The following is a 9,945-nucleotide window of genomic DNA, read 5'->3' as shown; positions in this document are numbered from 1 at the left end:
AGGTTGCGGTGAGCCAAGATTGCGTCATGGCACTCCAGCCTGGGCAACAAGAGTGAAACTCCATCTCAAAACAAAAAAAAAAGAAAGAAAATTTCAACCCCTTCTGACATATTCTATCAACCTCATTCTGCTTTTCTTTTTCTCCTTAGCAGCTCTTCCCATCTAAAATACTAAATATTATATTTTCATATTTCATTTCTATCTCACATTTTAGAATACAAGCTAAAGAAGTGTAAAGATTTTAGCCTTGTATTCACTTTGGCTACACATATGCTTAGAATGATACAGAGAAGATTAGCATAGCCCCAGTGCAAGGATGGCATGGAAATTTTTGATACATTTCATACTTATAAAATAAATTGATTAATTAAATTTTTTTTTTTTTTTTGAGGCAGAGTCTCGCTCTGTCGCCCGGACTGGAGTGCAGTGGCCAGATCTCAGCTCACTGCAAGCTCCGCCTCCCGGGTTTACGCCATTCTCCTGCCTCAGCCTCCCGAGTAGCTGGGACTACAGGCGCCCGCCACCTCGCCCGGCTCGTTTTTGTATTTTTAGTAGAGATGGGGTTTCACCGTGTTAGCCAGGATGGTCTCGATCTCCTGACCTCGTGATCCGCCCATCTCGGCCTCCCAAAGTGCTGGGATTACAGGCTTGAGCCACCGCGCCCGGCCGATTAATTAAATTTTAAGTTTAAAAAAATATTTTAGCGTAATGGTTAAATACTATATATTCAGCACCTAGAACAGCATTATACACATAGAAAGCGCTCATAATTATATGAACATCTTTATAACATAAGTGGTTTATAAAAATGATAAGAAAGATGCTAAGGCTCCAGTATTGGGCAAAAGGGAAAAAGAAAAATACAGAAGAGGAAATACAATTAGTAATAAATTATTAGTAATAAATCATGATGGAATAATTTCAGCCATAATGGGAAATGAAAAAAGTTATCTGAGGTAACATTTTAGCCTATCATATTTACCAATATTTTAAGGATAATAAAATCTTGCTGGCCGGGCACGGTGGCTCACACCTGTAATCCCAGCACTTTGGGAGGCTGAGGTGAGCAGATCATTTGAGGTTGTGAGTTTGAGACCAGCGTGACCAACACAAAGAAACCCCATCCCATGGCCGGGTGCGGTGGCTCAAGCCTGTAATCCCAGCACTTTGGGAGGCCGAGACGGGCGGATCATGAGGTCAGGAGATCAAGACCATCCTGGCTAACACAGTGAAACCCTGTCTCTACTAAAAACTACAAAAAACTACCCGGGCAAGGTGGCAGGCGCCTGGAGTCCCAGCTACTCGGGAGGCTGAGGCAGGAGAATGGCGTGAGCCCGGGAGGCGGAGCTTGCAGTGAGCTGAGATCCGGCCACTGCACTCCAGCCTGGGCAACAGAGCGAGACTCCATCTCAAAAAAAAAAAAAAAAAGAAACCCCGTCTCTACCAAAAACACAAAGTTAGCTGGGCGTGGTGGCACATACCTGTAATCCCAGCTACTTGGGAGGCTGAGGCAGGAGAATCAGCTTGAACCCAGGAGGAGGAGGTTGTAGTGAGCTGAGATCACACCACTTACACTCCAGCCTGGGTGACAGAGACTCTGAAAAAAAAAAAAAGTATGTGTAATTATATAAGAATCTGACAAACTGTCTTCCAAAGACACTATACCATTTTTCATTCTCAACAGCAGTGAATGAGTATTCCTGCTACCCATATCCTCACATCCTTGATGTTCTCAGTGTTCTGGATTTTAGTCATTCTTATTAGAGTTATATAATTTTTTTTTCTTTTTGAGATGGAGTTTTGCTCTTGTTGCCCAGGCTAGAGTGCAGTGGCGTGATTTCGGCTCACTGCAACGTCCGCCTCCTGGGTTCAAGTGATTCTCCTGCCTCAGCCTCCCATGTAGCTGGGATTACAGGTGCCCTCCACCACGTCTGGCTAATTTTTTGTATCTTTTAGTAGAGATGGGGTTTCACCATGTTGGCCAGGCTGGCCAGGGTGGTCTCGAACTCCTGAACTCAGGGGATCCACCTGCCTCAGCCTCCCAAAGTGTTGGGATTACAGGTGTGAGCCACTGCACCTGGCTAGAGTTATATAATTAAGAGTCATTCTTATTATTCTTATTAAGTTTGCACTAGTATCTCATTGTTATTTTAATGTGCATTTCCCTGATGAATGGTGTTGAACATATTTTCTTTTTTCTTTTTTTTTTTTTTGAGACAGAGTCTGGCACTGTCACCCAGGCTGGAGTGCAGTGGCATGATCTCGGCTCACTGCAACCTCCGCCCCCCGAGTTCACACCATTCTCCTGCCTCAGCCTCCCGAGTAGCTGGGACTGCAGGAGCCCGCCACCTTGCCTGGCTAATTATTTTTGTATTTTTAGTAGAAACAGGGCTTCACCGTGTTAGCCAGTATGGTCTCGATCTCCTGACCTTGTGATCTGCGTCTCGGCCTCCCAAAGTGCTGGGATTACGGGTATGAGCCACTGTGCCCGGCCAGTGTTGAACATATTTTCATACAGGTATTTGCTATCTGTGTATCTTCTTTGGTGACCAGATGTTCCCAACTCTAGGACTCTAGGACTCTGATTATTTTCACCACAAAAGTGACCAGTGAATGGCCCTCATCAGTTGTGATGCAGCCACCCAGTGTCAGAGGTGAAACAGATCCCCAGTCTATCAATCCAACACCATCCTAGCTGGGTGCAGTGGCTCACGCCTGTAATCCCAGCACTTTGGAAACCCAAGGCAGGAGGATCCTTTGAGCCCAGAAGATTGAGGTCAGCCTGGTCAACATAGTGAGACTCCATCTCTACAAAAAAATTAAAAATTAGCCAGGTGTGGTGGTGGGTGCCTGTATTCCCAGCTACTCCGGAGGCTGAGGCAGGAGGATCACTTGAGCCCAAGAGTTCGAGGCTGCAGTGAGCTACGATTGCACCACTATACTCCAGCCTGGGTGACCTGCCTGAATCACAGAGTGAGACCCTGTCTCCAAAAAGGCAGGGCGCAGTGGCTCATGCCTGTAATCCCAGCACTTGAGAGGTCAAGGCGGGTGGATCACGAGGTCAGGAGATCGAGACCATCCTGGCCAACATGGTGAAACACCATCTCTACTAAAAATACAAAAAATTAGCCAGGCATGGTGGCGCATGCCTGTAGTCCCAGCTACCAGGGAGCCTGAGGCAGGAGAATCGCTTGAACCCAGGAGACGGAGGTTGTAGTGAGCTGAGATCGCGCCACTTCCCTGCAGCCTGGCAACAAAGCAACACTCCGTCTCAAAAAAACCAACCAACCAACCAAACAAACAAAAAAACACCATCTTAAAAGATTCTTCCTATGTGAAGCGAATTTCAGACCTACACTGGTGTGTTATGCCTTTACCAACACCTTGTGCTAGACAATGCCTTTCCTAACACAGGCAGCCACCATCATCACGCTGGCTCCCATTCACCAAGGGTTTACACTGAGCCAGATACTCAGTGAGGCCCTTTCCATCCATTATTTTACTTACTTCTCGCCATGACCCTGCACAACAGCTAATAGTCTCCATTTTTATAGGTGACGGAATTGAGATTGAGAGGTGACCTGCCCAAGATCACCCTGCTAGTAAGTGACAATTTTGAAATCATTGCTGAACTGGGCTTCTCCTTCCCTTCTTACTGATGTCATTTGCTTTGCAGCAGATTGATAGCAACACTTGACTCCCAGCCTGAGGCCATTTTTAGGACATTCTCCACACAGTGAATTGTTTGGACTCCACCACGGTTCTGTGGGGCAAGACAGGGAAGGGTTTGGTGATTTGCACAAAGGTTCTTGGTTTGCTTGGAAGATGAGAAATGTGAGCCAAAAGTTAAGACAAACTCAGACTTTGTGAGGAGGCAGCAGGATCTGAATTAGAGTCCTCTGAAGGCTGAGATTTCTGGGCCAGGACCCACAGGGGTCTTTTCCTGCGGGATGGATGACAAAAGCTGGGCAAGAAAAGAGAAAAGCTCCCCGTTGATTGACCCGGACCAAAATATAGAAAGATCACAGCACAGGCTGGAACCAGACCCTCCTGTTCTCGGACACCTCTCTGACCTTGGGCAAGATACTGAACTAGAGGCAGAATCGCTCTGTTCTCCTACTTCCAACTCCACCTGTGTCTCTAAGCCTTCCAGATCCCCACTAACATCCTCACTCAGATTTTCCTTTTCTTTTCTTTTCTTTTCTTTTTTTTTTTTTTATGAGATGAAGTCTCACTCTGTTGCCCAGGCTGGACCCCAGAGGCACGATCTTGACTCACTGCAATTTCCACCTCTTGGGTTCAAGCAATTCTTCTGCCTCAGCCCTCGAGTACAGTAACTGGGACTACAGGTGCGCACCACCACGCCCAGTTAATTTTTTCATTTTTAGTAGAGACAGGGTTTCTCCATGTTGGCCAGGCTGGTCTCGAACTCCTCACCTCAGGTGATCCACCCACCTCGGCCTCCCAAAGTGCAAGAATTGCAGGCATGAACCAGCACACCCAGCCCTCACTCAGATTTTCTTAGCTGGCAATCTTCCCACTTATTCCCACTCTCCCCTCTGGACCTGTCTCTGGCTTTTCATCTCTCACCTTGGCCTCCTGTACCTGCAATAGTACCAGTCTTCCCAGTGTGGCGGTTCCTCAACGATCTAGAACTAGAAATACCATTTGACCCAGCCATCCCATTACTGGGCATATACCCAAAGGATTATAAATCATGCTGCTATAAAGACACATGCATACATATGTTTATTGTGGCACTATTCACAATAGCAAAGACTTGGAACCAACCCAAATGTCCATCAATGATAGACTGAATTAAGAAAATGTGGCACATATACACCATGGAATACTATGCAGTCATAAAAAAGGATGAGTTCATCTCCTTTGTAGAGACATGGATGAAGCTAGAAGCCATCATTCTGAGCAAACTATCGCAAGGACAGAAAACCAAACACTGCATGTTCTCACTCATAGGTGGGAATTGAACAACGAGAACACTTGGACACAGGGTGGGGAACATCACACACTGGGGCCTGTGGGGGGCTGGGGGAGGGATAGCATTAGGAGATACACCTAATGTAAATGATGAGTTAATGGGTGCAGCACACCAATATGGCACATGTATACATATGTAACAAACCTGCACGTTGTGCACATGTACCCTAGAATATAGCAATATATAATATAATATTATATTATATTATATAGTAATTATAGTATAATATATAGTATATATAATATATAGTATAATATAATATATAGTATAATAATAATAATAATAATAGAACCAGTAGTCTTCCAACACTTCACTCATCCTGGCCCAGGATGTTTTATGGGAACTCCATAAAACAAAACCACCGAAATGAGCTCCAGGGACCCTTCCCTTCTCTTAGAACCCATTTGTCTTTGCAGGAATCTGGGCCCAAGTGAACTGGGTTCCTCCTCACCCACACCTCCTCCATGTAATAAGCTCATCCCACTTATTCCAAAGTCTCTCCCAATCCAGAGCCATTTTTCCTTTGCAATCCCAACCCGGGGTCTGGAGAATTGGAGTCTTAGGCCTGGATTTTCTCTGCCTTTGCTTAGCTATAGTAATTTATCTTGAAAGGTGGATGTTAAGGGAAAAATGAGAAATTTATATGAAAGTAACTTTTCTTTCTTCTTCTTCTTTTTTTTTTTTTTTGGAGACAGGGTCTAGCTTTGTCACCCAGGCTGGAGTGTAGTGGTGCAATCACCAGTCACTGCAGCCTCCCTCCTGGGCTCAAGTGATCCTCCCCACTCAGCCTCTCAAATGCTGGGACTACAGGCATGTGCCGCCATGACCAGCTAATTTTTAAAAAATTTTTTGTAGAGATGGGGCTCAGTATGTTGCCCAAGCTAGTATTGAACTCCTGGGCTCAAATTATCCCAGCCTCAGCCTCCCAATATGCTGGGATTACAGGTGTGAGTCATGGTGTCCGGCCTCTCCTTTTTTTCTTATGTCACTATTTCCTTAAAGAGTTTTTCTGGGAACACTTCCTGATAGAAACACTTTTAAGGCCGGACGTGGTGGCTCACGCCTGTAATCCCAACACTTTGGGAGGCTGAGGAGGGTGGATCACGAGGTCAGGAGTTCGAGACCAGCTTGGCCAACATGGTGAAACCCCATCTCTACTAAAAATACAAGAAAATTAGCCAGGCATGGTGGCGGGCGCCTGTAGTCCCAGCTACTTGGAAGGCTGAGGTAGGAGAATCGCTTGACCCTGGGAGGCAGAGGTTGCAGTGAGCCGAGATTGCGCCACTGCACTCCAGCCTGGTGACACAGCAAGACTCCATCTCAAAAGAAAAAAAAAAAAGAGGAAAGAACCAATGATGGGGTCGTTTGAGGAAGACAAATCAAATGATCAGTGAGAGACTGGAAACAGGGAATACCGTATGTGAGCTCCATGAGGACACAGTTTTATTGGGTGTTCACTGTAGTATCCTTAGTACTCTGAATAATGCCTGGCACATAAAGGTGAGCAGACAAGGTGACGCGATGGAAGATGAAACAAAAATCATAATAAAGCGGGGTGTAGTGCTACACACCTAGTCTCAGCTCCTCAGGAGGCTGAAGCAGGAGGCAGTCTGGAGCCTGGGAGTTTGAGACGTGCTGCGTAATGATGATGCCTGTGAATAGCCACTGCACTCCAGCCTGGGCAACACAGTGAGCAGTAAGACCCTGTCTCTAAAAAAAAAAAAAAAAGAAAGAAAAGAATGGGCATGGTGGCTCACACCTATAATCCCAACACTTTGGGAGGCCAAGAAGGGCAGATCACCTGAGGTCAGGAGTTCGAGACCAGCCTGGCCAACACAGCAAAACCCCATTGCTACTAAAAAAATTCAAAAATTAGCTAGGCATGGTGGTGGGCACCTGTAATCTCAGCTACTCAGGAGGCTGAGACAGGAGAATCACTTGAATCCAGGAGGCAGAGGTTGCAGCAAGCTGAGATCACAACACTGCACTCCAGCCTGGACAACAGAACGAGACTCCATCTCAAAAAAAATAAATAAATAGACCGAGCATGGTAATCCCAGCACTTTGGGAGGCCAAGGCGGGCAGATCACCTGAGGTCAGGAGTTCAAGACCAGCCTGACCAACATGGAGAAACCCTGTCTATACTAAAAATACAAAATTAGCCCGGCATGGTGGCACATGCCTGTAATCCCAACTACTTGGGAGGCTGAGGCAGGAGAATTGCTTGAACCCGGGAGGTGGAGGTTGCAGTGAGCCAAGACTGCACCATTGCACTCCAGCCTGCACAGAGTGAGACCCTGTCTCAAAAAAAAAAAAAAATAAATAAATAAAATTTAAAAATAAAATAAATAAAAGCATAATTCATTAAATTTGTATTGCTTACTAAATTACAAATATCTTCCATAGATTTGTTCATTTATTCTTCAAATATGTGTTGAGCATTTATTGCATACTGGACACTGTATTAGGCAATGTGAGTACAGCAGTGAATGAGCTCAATGAGGAAGAGGTAAAAAACGATAAGCCAGGTGAAGTGGCTCACACTTGTAATCCCAGCACTTTGGGAGGCCGAGGTGCGTGGATCATTTGAGGTCAGGAGTTCAAGACCAGCCTGGCACATGGTGAAACCCTGTCTCTACTAAAAATACAAAATTAGCCAGGCATGGCAGCGAGTGTCTGTAATCCGAGCTACTCGGGAGGCTGAGGCAGGAGAATCGCTTGAACCCAGGAAGCAGAGGTTACAGTGAGCTGAGATTGCAGCACTGCACTTCAGCCTGCACAGAGTGAGACCCTGTCTCAAAAAAAAAAAAAGAAAGAAAAGATAATAAGCAAGATAATTCAAGCTAGTGATAACTGCTAATAAAAATGAGAAAGAAGCCAGGCACAGTGGCCTATGCCGGTAATCCCAGCACTTTGGGAGGCCAAGGTGGGCAAGTCACCTGAGGTCGGGAGTTGGAGACCAGCCTAACCAACATGGAGAAACCCCGTCTTGACTAAAAATACAAAATTAGCCAGGCATGATGGCACATGTCTGTAATCCCAGCTACTCGAGAGGCTGAGGAAGGAGAATCGCTTGAACTGGGGAGGTAGAGGCTGTAGTGAGCCAAGATCCCATCATTGCACTCCAGCCTGGGCAACAGAGTGAAACTCCATTTCAAAAAAAAAAAAAAGAGAAAGAGAAAGAAAAAGAAATGTTTGCTGGGTGCAGTGGCTCATGCCTGTAATCCCAGCACTTTGGGAGGCCGAGGCAGGCAGATCACGAGGTCAGGAGTTCGAGACCAACCTGGCCAATATGGTGAAACCCCATCTCTACTAAAAATACAAAAATTAGCCAGGCACGGTGGCTCAAGCCTGTAATCCCAGCACTTTGGGAGGCCAAGACAGGCGGGTCAAGAGGTCAGGAGATTGAGACCATCCTGGCTAACATGGTGAAACTCCGTCTCTACTAAAAAATACAAAAAACTAGCCAGGCGAGGTGGCGGGCGCCTGTAGTCCCAGCTACTCAGGAGGCTGAGGCAGGAGAATGGTGTAAAACCCGGGAGGCCGAGCTTGCAGTGAGCTGAGATCCGGCCACTGTACTCCAGCCTGGGCGACAGAGAGAGACTCCGTCTCAAAAAAAAAAAAAATTATAAAAATTAGCCGGGCGTGGTGGCACATGCCTGTTGTTCTAGCTACTTGGGAGGCTGAGGTAGAAGAATCGCTTGAACCTGGAGGCAGAGGTTGCCGTGAACCAAGATGGCACCGCTGCACTCCAGCCTGGGTGACAATGTGATATTCTGTCTCAAAAATAAATAAATAAATAAATAAATGTTCAATAAGTATTTGAATATGTATTTGAATATCAGATAAACTCATGAATAAGTAAAGAGACATTGCCAAAGCCTGTAGTCTGAGAGTGAAACAGTGAAGGAAGCCCTCCCTGGAAGGAATGAGGAGGTCACAAAGGGAAGCCAGTGGCGGGAAGAGAGGAGATGGGTTCAGTTTGACAGCATGTTGAATTCGGTAGTGGCAGAGGTTTCCTGGAGAACTGACAAATATAAAAATGACCTTCTAGGTGCAAACACACACGCCTGTCTGGCACGATCAAGAATAAAAATACTTAAAGCAGAAAAGAACCCAGATGAGTAAGGAGTGGCTCTTCAAATACCAAGGGTGGTTAATCGGCCTGTTTCTCAACTGAGCAAATTGCCCCACTCACAAAAGGCACACACCGGGGTATTGCTCTGTCTCCAGCACGCATTCTCATTCCTCTGAAGTGGACTTCTGCCTGCGTCTTGGCCTTGCTTTTGGAATAATGTCCTGGAGGGAGATCTTTTCAGGAGACATGTTGTGTGGAAGATGTAGCAATAATGGGTGGTGCTGGAATCACGACAGAGCTTGTTTCTCAGAGAATCTGCCAGAATTGGCTGGGAACCTTGACATGCTGGCACCTGCCCAGCCCTTCTTTGCATGAGGGACATGGAACAGTGTGTTCTGGGTGGGTCCTTCACCCCTTCTCTTCTCATTCCCATCACAAACCTCCAAGTTGTGGGCACATTCCTAAACCGAGTTGCCAAACCTCAAAAGGAGATTGCTGAGTCCAGATTAGAGGCTGTGTTTCCATCTCTACCCCACCCTACCCCATTCTCACTAAGCACTCATCCCAGTGCCAGCCTCACACAGATAACCAGTGCCTCATCTGGCAGAAGGTGGCCCATGCTGCAGTTGAAATCTCCCTCCCTGTGGCTAGGACATAGTGTAAAAAGTTATAATTTTCAGATTAGTGCCAGTTAATTCAGTCCAGAGAAAATATTGTCTTTAGCCTTTTTTTTTTTTTGAGATAGAGTCTCACTCTGTCACTCAGGCTGGAGTCAGTGGCATGATCTAGGCTCACTACAACCTCCACCTTCCAGGTTCAAGCGATTCTCCTGCCTCAGCCTCCTGAGTAGCTGGGATTACAGGCATGT

At 46.2% G+C, this 9,945-nt stretch overlaps 1 non-coding gene across 1 annotated transcript; it reads left to right on the top strand.

The window, feature by feature from the left end:
* The first annotated feature begins 249 nt into the window (after nt 1-249).
* Nucleotides 250-351, top strand: LOC117084614. Its single transcript, XR_004437542.1, has one exon. It is a non-coding gene; the product is annotated as a U6 spliceosomal RNA (small nuclear RNA).
* The last annotated feature ends 9,594 nt before the right edge of the window (nt 352-9,945 follow it).

This window comes from Trachypithecus francoisi, unplaced genomic scaffold (assembly GCF_009764315.1).
Source record: "Trachypithecus francoisi isolate TF-2019V2 unplaced genomic scaffold, Tfra_2.0 Lachesis_group0, whole genome shotgun sequence".
NCBI classification, from domain to species: domain Eukaryota; kingdom Metazoa; phylum Chordata; class Mammalia; order Primates; family Cercopithecidae; genus Trachypithecus; species Trachypithecus francoisi.
This window is presented reverse-complemented; position numbering and strand designations above follow the sequence as displayed.